Below are 8,736 nucleotides of genomic sequence, written 5' to 3' on the forward strand. Positions count from 1 at the left end.
GTCTGTTTAATCTGGAACTTGCTTTGCCTTCCTCGTTAACTCCTCAGCATGAGTTCTGGTGGCATTGGTGGCACAGACACAGCTTTTTTCTTCAGGAAGAGCACTAAGGAGGAACAGGGAGCTGTGCAGGTCACGTGCAGCTCTGCTGGGCTGGAGCAATTGTGACCAGCCCTGCTCTCATCATCGTTTCCTCCACGAGCAGGATGGGCCAAAGCTGCAGCTCTGGGACACACGAATGTGTCACATGGCTGGGGCCGGCTGGGAGAGCTCAAGGTGCAGTTTGTCCAGGCCTGTTAACAGAAAACAAATGTTTTCCTCGAGTGGCATTGAAAATGAAGGTGGTGTTTCTTATGGAAGTGCTTGTAGCCGGGCTGAGGAAAGACGGGTGAGAGCATCTCCTTGAGAAACGAGCTCCCTACTTCCCAAGGGCTCATTATTTTAGTTTCCTCGGCTCATTGAAAAAATTTCTAGAACATTTCCACTAAAGTCACCAGAAGAAAAGTGGTTTATGAACAGCCCAGAGCCAGCACAGAGCACAGTGGGGAGAGAACCTGGAGGCACAGCCCAAGTCTGGGCAGGGGGATCCCAGCATGTGCCTTGGTTGACTCCTGGTGCTGACACCGGGCCGGGGGTGGGACCTCTCCTGAGCAAACACCCTGGTCTGGGGGCTCTGGGGTGGAGATTGCAAAAGGTCCCTATGCTACAAAGGTGTCAATAAACAGTGACTTTAGGGCAGAGGGTACAAAGGGTTTGTGTGTTTGATTTTCCTGCCAGGGATGCTTTTCACTTCGGAGGACTTCGATGTGCTTGCAAAACTACATTCAGCAATTCTTCTCTAATTGCTTCAAAATTACAACCATAAGCAATTATAGTTTTCAATAGCTTCGTGAGTGCACTGAATCCTAAGAAATTAAATACCACATTTTCAAGGAGTAAATTTATTAATAGCAGCTGTAACTAAAAATCTTGCCTAATTTTGATCACTACCAGAAGAGATGAAAAAACAAGGGTTCCTGTTTGCATGTATTAACAATATGACTGATAAAATTTGAGGGAGATGTTCTGGGCGAACAAGAAAATTACAGCTGTGTTGCTTGTGCTGCAATAATTAATGATCATGCACTTTATTCTCCAAAGCTGTTTTTCTTGTACAGTTTAACTAAAGGTCTTGATCTCTGTCATTTCACACGGCACTGTTCTGAGGCTGGTCAGGCTGTAAAAGCCATCAGCCTGGAGGAGAATTTAGTCTTCAAAATACAGCTTAAAATCTCCAAACTATTTCTTAAATTATAGGTTAGTGAAAAGCAGGCTCTTCCCATGGAAACAGATACAGTTTTTTAAGAACTGTAAGGCTTGAACTGATTTAGAATTAAAATCAAGGGCTCTGTGAGACTCTCTGTGGCTCCTGGCAACCACAGCTCTTCACAGCTGTGAATTCAGACACCCATTTTTAGGGGGAAAATAATCCTTAACCTAAATACAGCTTCCCAGAGATGTTGTAGTTGACTGTCGCGTCCTCGTCTGCTTTTTCCCAGGCTGGCTGGCTGGGAAGCTGCTGACCCTGCTGGATCTCAGGCTCATCCTTCCAGTGAAGGAATCCCTGGCTCAGCTGGAGCCCACGCGGGGTTTGTCCAGTGCACGTCACCAGCCTCAGAAACACGGGGTGAATTCCTGCTTTTTCGAGATGGTTACAGCAGAGGTGGGTTTGGAGGAAATGTCTTCATCAGCCGTGTCTGTCCTCTGCCCTCGTCACTTCCAGGCAAAGCATGAGAGCTCATTAGGCGTTTCTAATTAATTTGGGATGTGGCTATTTCCTGCTCAGGCTGTCAGCCCAGGAGGCAGCTGAGCAGCACTGCTGGAGCATGTGGTGGTCTCAGTATCCCAGCAAAGGAAACACTTTCCCCAGCAGAACCCTCACCCCCCCCTTGCCCACAGTGTTTAAACTAAATGGTTTTAACTAAAAGAGGGTCAGTTCAGGTGAGATATAAGGAAGAAGTTTCCTACAATGAGGGTGGGGAGGCCCTGGCACAGGTTGCCCAGAGAAGCTGTGGCTGTCCAGCCCTGGAAGTGTCCAAGGCCAGGTTGGATGGGGCTTGGAGCAACCTGGGCTAGTGGAAGGTGTCCCTGCAGGGCTGGGACTGGGTGATCTTTAAGGTCCCTTCCAACCCAACCCATCCTGTGATTCTATTACAGCTTCATCTGCTGGACCACTGTTGCTGGTGGGCTGTGCAGCAGACACTGTACCTTCAGGTTTGGGGTGTCCCTGACACCTGTCTCCTCTCCCAGTCTCACCAGACCCCAGGAGATGCCTTTATTGGTGATTCCCATCCTTTACTGGAGAATCCCATCCAGGCTTCCGCTGAGCTCTGCTCTCTTAGTTTCTCATGGCAATACTCTGCTTGCCGTTTCTGATCGCAGATTCTTTACTATGTGTGTGCACATCCTTCTTTAGACACAGCTGAAAAAACTCAGGTGGTTCCTGCTACCTCAAGGTCTCCTTAACTGCAAACCCACAACCTCTTTCCATTTCTCTTGGTACCTTCTTTAAAAGTGCATCACTTCTGTAACACCTCCTAGAGACAGGGTGTTTGTGGGAGTCACTGTGCTTCCTATGGGCCAGGCAGGTTGCTGCAGAAATTTCATGGTGTTCCCCCTTTTTAATGGAAATTGCAAATATGTTTCCAGACACGACTCTGCCAATACCCCGACAGCAGCCTCTGTCACCTCTTCAGTGTTTTGGACTGGGGAATGCTTGTGTCTCAGCTTTCACCTAGGTGGAATGAAATGCCTAAAAATCTAAAGAAATTGTGTCTGCCTCGATGTCATCACTGCTGTCCTACTTAATAAATATTTTCCTGATTGTTAAATTCACAGTATCACAGTAAGAAACCAAAAAAACACCAGCCCCTTCTCTCTGAGCAAGAGAATTACATCCATGTGGGTAAGCAATCATAGGTAAGTGGTATTTGTGTACTTAGGTGGCATCTGGTTTATTGGGCGGAGCACTGAGCCACACACTCGATAACTTGCATCACCCTCTGATTCATACAATCATCTGACCTTCATCTAACTGCTGCTCTGCTTTTATTTCCTTTGCTCCCTACAAGTTACAGTAAAGGAAATTCTTCCTGTGCTCCACACACAATGCTTCCTTTCATGCAGGGAATGGTTGCGCTCTTAGCATTTAAAAAAACAACCAGCAGAAGCATCTACTGGAAAAGCACAGGATGGAGCATCTCTTCCCTCTCCCCCCACAGACCACAGGCACTCCAGGGGTTGCTGTTGGCTGGACACAGCCTCCCCTCTTGGGTGAAACCCCAGCCCCTCGGGGTGGGATGACAGGGCTTGCAGGGAGGGTCTCTCCCTGTTTTGTGTGTGGAAAAGTAAGCAGGTCTTCCAGGAGGAGTCTAACTCTGCTGGCTCTGGCTGGGGCTGTACCTTCAGCTCCTGCTCTGCCCAGCAAGGCCGTTCCTCTGGACCCACCCTCGTGTGCCTCCCCTGCAGCTGAGGAGGGACAGCCATCTCCATCATGTCTCAGCTTTCTGACACATGAAAGTAAAAGGGAGTCTGGTGATCTCTCAGCTGTCCACTGCAGGAGAGCTTTGGGTGGTGGGAAGAGGCCAGCACAGGCTTTGGAATGCTGCTGGGAATCAACATCCCCTGACACAGAATTACCGTGTGACGTTACCAAGGGCAGGGTCTCTCGAAGGAAGGGAGGAAAACCACATCGAGTGGAAGAAGAGTCATCTGCAGATCTTTTTAAAGTTAAAAATAGTCAGGATTTTGTCTGCAGAAGACAGTTTGTTCTGTTGTGCTGCTGGCATCATGTGAGCAGGCCGTGCGCTTCTGCATTTGAAGGCTCAAACTGACATGCTGAAAACAGGAACTTTCTGGATATTCCGCATGCCTGAGATTTAATGGTTTCAGCGAGTTGCCTGATATCATCTCCTCCGTATGGTTGTGCTTGGGTGGGGGAACTAAACATCTCATTAGCTCTGTAGGGTCATTAAAAACCAGAGAAGAGATCATAAGGAATAATAAGGACGTATGACATCCTGCGAAGACAGCTGATAAAAGCAGCCGCCTCTGCCACCGAGCGCTTCAAGGAGAGGGGACCCAGTTCAGCAGCGTGGAGGAGCTGAGTGCTCACGAACTCATGTCAGCAGGAGCTCTTTATCCTCTCTTCATCAGGAAAATCAGACCGACAGCATTGAAATGTGACTAAAACCAGAGGATGATACAGGGAATTTTGGCCTACATAACTTTGCAATGAGTTCACCGAGCATTCCTGGCTTCCAGGCCTGGACTGAGGCTACTAAACTGTGCAACATTTCCCTGTAATCAAATTATAGTTTATACACACACGCACAAAACACAAACACACAGACCTGTACCTTCCTACAAATGACCAAAATGTCTGCAGACAGTGGAAAGCTGCTGTGATGCTGCTGAATTGTCGCTCTGGCCTCAGCTACGATAGCAAAGCTCGTGGTTGCAAAGTACCCTGACACCAGCAGCAAGAGAACGGCGAGAACTGTGAGTGTTCCCCAGCCTTGGTCTCGATTCAGATGCTGTAATAGTTCTCGTAGGATTTCACAAATAAGTAGCATGTATTCGATTGCATAAAGCAGCGAAATCGTGTGTCAGGCTTTTATTCCCAGTTTCTTAATCTTAGATGATTGCCAGTTAAGAAAAAGTCTAGACCGTTGGCCTGTTCTTTGGCAGAGGAGAAGTTGTTTATTATTTTTCCACATGCTCGGAGAATTACTCCATTTACTTAAAAAGGGGAAGGACTAAAATCCTATTTACTCTAATCTTTATCATATTTAAACTGGCTGTTCTCTGTAGGCATGTCCCCTTCTTTTACTAGCTCAATGTTGTTGGCCAAAGTGTTGTCCCCTGACAAATGCCACAGATGCACAGAATGGTCACATTGAGTTATGCAAGTGTTTGGCTTTTTGCCTCTGAAAATAGCTGCTCAGTAGAAAAATACAAATCCCATTGCATGTTCTCTCTGGGTTATAACAGGTCACAGACACAAAATCCCCGCTGTTTGTGAAATCTTCTTGTGGCTTATAGTTGTACAACATTTAATGACCCCCAAAAATTAATGAAAGAGACATTAAATGTTTGGAATTAGATATGTTAAATTGGTAAGTGATGCCAGATTACTGGTGGGGAGTTTTCCATGGCAAGAGTGTTCTTTCTTTTTGTTATTTCTTTTTTAAGTCTTCATCTTTATCTGTGCCCAGCCCATTCTTTTCCCCACCCTCCCCTTTCTAATGGTTTTTGGCATGAGCTTTCCAGGGCAAATGAAGAAAATCTTTCAGCTGAAGCTGTAACCTGATTATAGGAAAAAAACCACGCAAATGAGGCAGTCACCAGACTCCAGATTGCCTCCTGTCAGGGCAGGTTTTCCCCCGCCACCCCCATCTTTAATTTTTTTCAGTCTCGAGCGTGGACATCTGTATACTGTTGCTGGATGACTCCAATATCTAGACAGGTCCATATGCTCTTTTGTTTTGCCAACAAAGTGCTGGGGCTGGAATCAAATATCTGTAGGTTGTGTGTAGCAAAAATAAAACAGCATCAGACAGACAAAAAAATTGATAAAAGAGCCTGTTTCAGGCAGAGCTGCTCCTTTGCAGAGTGTGTACCTGTTTGGGGCAAGAACTTGTGGCTCGGAGCAAACCAGCTGGTTTTCAGATGTTATTTTATAACAATTTTGAATGTTTTTGTCAGTTCTTATTCTGTTTCACCAGGCACTGTTGATACTGTTGTACAGTACACCGTGCCTGGGGCAGGTTGGATGCTCCAGTGACTTGGCAGCAGTGCTTTCTCTCCTCATCCCACTCACATCCATCAGGGTTTGGTGACTGCAGCAGGGTGGTGGCAGGCCCTGGACAGACCCTTTCAAGTCACTCAGCAGTGGCAAGGGATAGGAATGTCTTCATACCTGTCTTCTCCCATCGGAACAAGGAAGAGAAATGAGGAAGATGGGAACACACGTCAGTGTCACGGGACAGGCAGTGCTCTTCCAACACAAGCAGCTTTCACTGTCCTCACTGGCAGCTCTCGGAGGGTCCGGATCAATGCCAGTCTTTGTGTTCATAAAACCTTAGTAAATGAACAGCAAATAACCCAATTCACTGCTTCCTTCTGCAGATTGCTCCTCACTTGGGAACTGGGATTCCAGGAGCGACCCGGTGTGTGACTGGCCGAGGGTTACCCGACACGACGGGCAGGGTGGGATGTTCCCAACACACTGTGCATCCTCAAGCACAAAATATTCATTACTGCAGAATTTGCACCTGCCCTCCATGAAGCCTTTCCCGTGGACATCCCATAAACTGCCCTCAGTTGAGAGATGTGCCCTTCAGGTGGGAGCTAAGATGTAGGAAAGGGTTGCTCTCTCCAGCTGAGCTATGGCTCAGGCTGCTCCAGGGAGCAGCTGGGGCTTGTCATTCCCTCTCTTTGCATGTTAATATAATCTTAAAACCTTTCAATTTTAAGGCTGACTGTATTCCTAGTCCATTCACACCAGCACTCAGCACACTAGAGACCATCAGCTGTGTGACAGGGAACAGGAAAAGCAGGGAAAGTCTCCCTTGGAGGTAAAACCTAAGTATCTCCACTTATGTAACAAAGTGCTGCATCCCCAATTTAAAAGGTGTCAGGCTCCCCGTTTGTTTCAGTCTTGTGGATAAAGGCTGGGAAGCAATTGTTTGACTGTCACAAGGAGCTTATGTGCACAAGGCTTTTACCTTTCAGGAAAAACCTGTACGTGGAAGGAAAGCTGAGCTAGTCTTTAGTTGGAGAGAACAAAGATGTGGGTTTAGTTTTTAAAAATGTTATTATGATACAGCAGAGAGATAGAGATCTCACAGTTCTGATGCTTCTTTTCCACCTTTTACCCTTATCCTTTGCACTGAAGCTCTGGGAATATGCATAGTGGGGAATTTCGCCTCAGAAGGGGCAGAATTAGCAGTACAATACAGAATGACCATTTTTGGTTTTGATTTTGCAAAAATAATTTGGTATTTCACATTTAATTTCAGAAATGGAAATTTTAAGCTGCAAAATGCTGTTTTAGCCAGGAGATCAATGTTCTTATGCAGCTGCCTGAGCAGTGTTGTGCCTTTTGTAAAAACGTAACTTTCCTGCAAAAGGTGAACTTCCACAAAATTCCCAGTGATGCCTTTGCCTCCCCCATTTCACAGACTTTTACTGAACCATCATAAATATGTTCTATTCAGGAAGTTCATCATCAGAATAAGCATATATGGTAAAACTGTCTGAAGAGGTTCTTCCCCTTGGGAATCCCAGAATATTTTGTTTTCCTCTAGTCAGGCAGAGAATTAATTTGTGTATCTTCCTTGCGGTGTGTTAACCACATACTTAGCTGGTAGTTGTTGCCAATGAAATGCATGAATCTCCAAAGGGAATTTTTTTTTCCAAAGCTAAGAGACCAATAGCCTAACAGCCAGATTGGAGAACAAGAGGAAGGAAATTGCCAGGCTGTAATAAAACTCACAGGACAAGAAACACACAGAAATATAAAAATACAAGTTAAAAATATTTCAGTGCATGTTGATTATGAATCTTTCCCAGTGGGAGAGGTGAGGAAGTTGAGTTTTACCCTGAGGAATCTGGGATGGGCACACGGTGGTACAAGGCGTGAGATGAAAAGGCATCTTCGGGAGTGTCAGTGAACCAGAACAGTTGAGGGAACATGCTGGGAGGGGGAGAAGTACTCCATAACTCAGCTGGTCTTCCCAAATTCACGGATGTTTGAAGCAGAAAACAGTCTCCTGAGACTGAAACTCATCTGTATTAATAGCAAAGCACCTTTGATTCTTATATGTAAGCCTACAGACACTGCTGGTTTTCAATAAAAAACCTCTGTGATAAGTAACGGTGCTTCATTAGGGCACAGTGATACAATCCAGGCTAAAGGAAAGCAAATTTTCCCCTCTGCATGGACAATCACCATCCTGCCTGGCCACATCCTTCAATCCCAGCCCCAAAATTACTCACTTGTGAAAGCCTCTTAATTGTGTTTAACTACGTCGGCTTTACCACCGGGAGACCTTGGCTGTAACACCAGTCAGCACTTGGGATCATGACACTCGTTTCCATTGTTCTCCAGATATTTGGGAAAATAAACCCGACAGCTAAAATAACCCCTGGAATAATTGCAGCTATTAGAGCCATTACCCACCCAAATTCGGGTATTTTTGGAGAGAGGAAAGTCTTGTTTCACGGGTCAGTTTTGCCAAGCAATTAAATTGGAACAGCAGCTATTCCTATGGAATAGCTCTGGCTCCCCTACTGCTCCTTGCCTGTGGGCTGGTGTACAATAAATAGGAGAATTTGTGTGCAAAAGTAAAAGGACTTTTTAGGCTACTAACTTTATTCCCATACTGTGTGTCCACCTCAGTATTATGTTCATTGCAGGAATGCTAAGCAGCTAGAATAGGTGGTAGAATGAGTTCCCTTCTAAAAACCAAGAATAGGGCTTAAATTTTTACAGATCCATGAGAACTGTGACAGCACAGAGTTCAGCAAAATCTGGGGTGTTTTCCTAGTCTTTAATATATTTTTTTTTCCAGCCACCTCCACCTGGGGAATATTGACTAGTCTTTTATATTATCTTTAAATATAAACTGGGCTGAAAATTACTTGATTTGCTCTTACATCTCCGGTTAAAAATAAAAAAAGAAGGAAAAAATAAGA

The 8,736-nt window shown here is 45.5% G+C and overlaps 1 long non-coding RNA gene across 1 annotated transcript; it reads left to right on the forward strand.

Moving 5' to 3' along the window:
• The first annotated feature begins 1,538 nt into the window (after positions 1-1,538).
• On the forward strand, positions 1,539-8,736 carry LOC120325246. Its single transcript, XR_005567151.1, has 3 exons — positions 1,539-1,699; positions 2,875-2,955; positions 6,166-8,736. It is a non-coding gene; the product is annotated as an uncharacterized LOC120325246 (long non-coding RNA).

Source organism: Pipra filicauda, unplaced genomic scaffold (assembly GCF_003945595.2).
Source record: "Pipra filicauda isolate LSUMZ 115617 unplaced genomic scaffold, ASM394559v2 scaffold89_size2521313_pilon, whole genome shotgun sequence".
NCBI classification, from domain to species: domain Eukaryota; kingdom Metazoa; phylum Chordata; class Aves; order Passeriformes; family Pipridae; genus Pipra; species Pipra filicauda.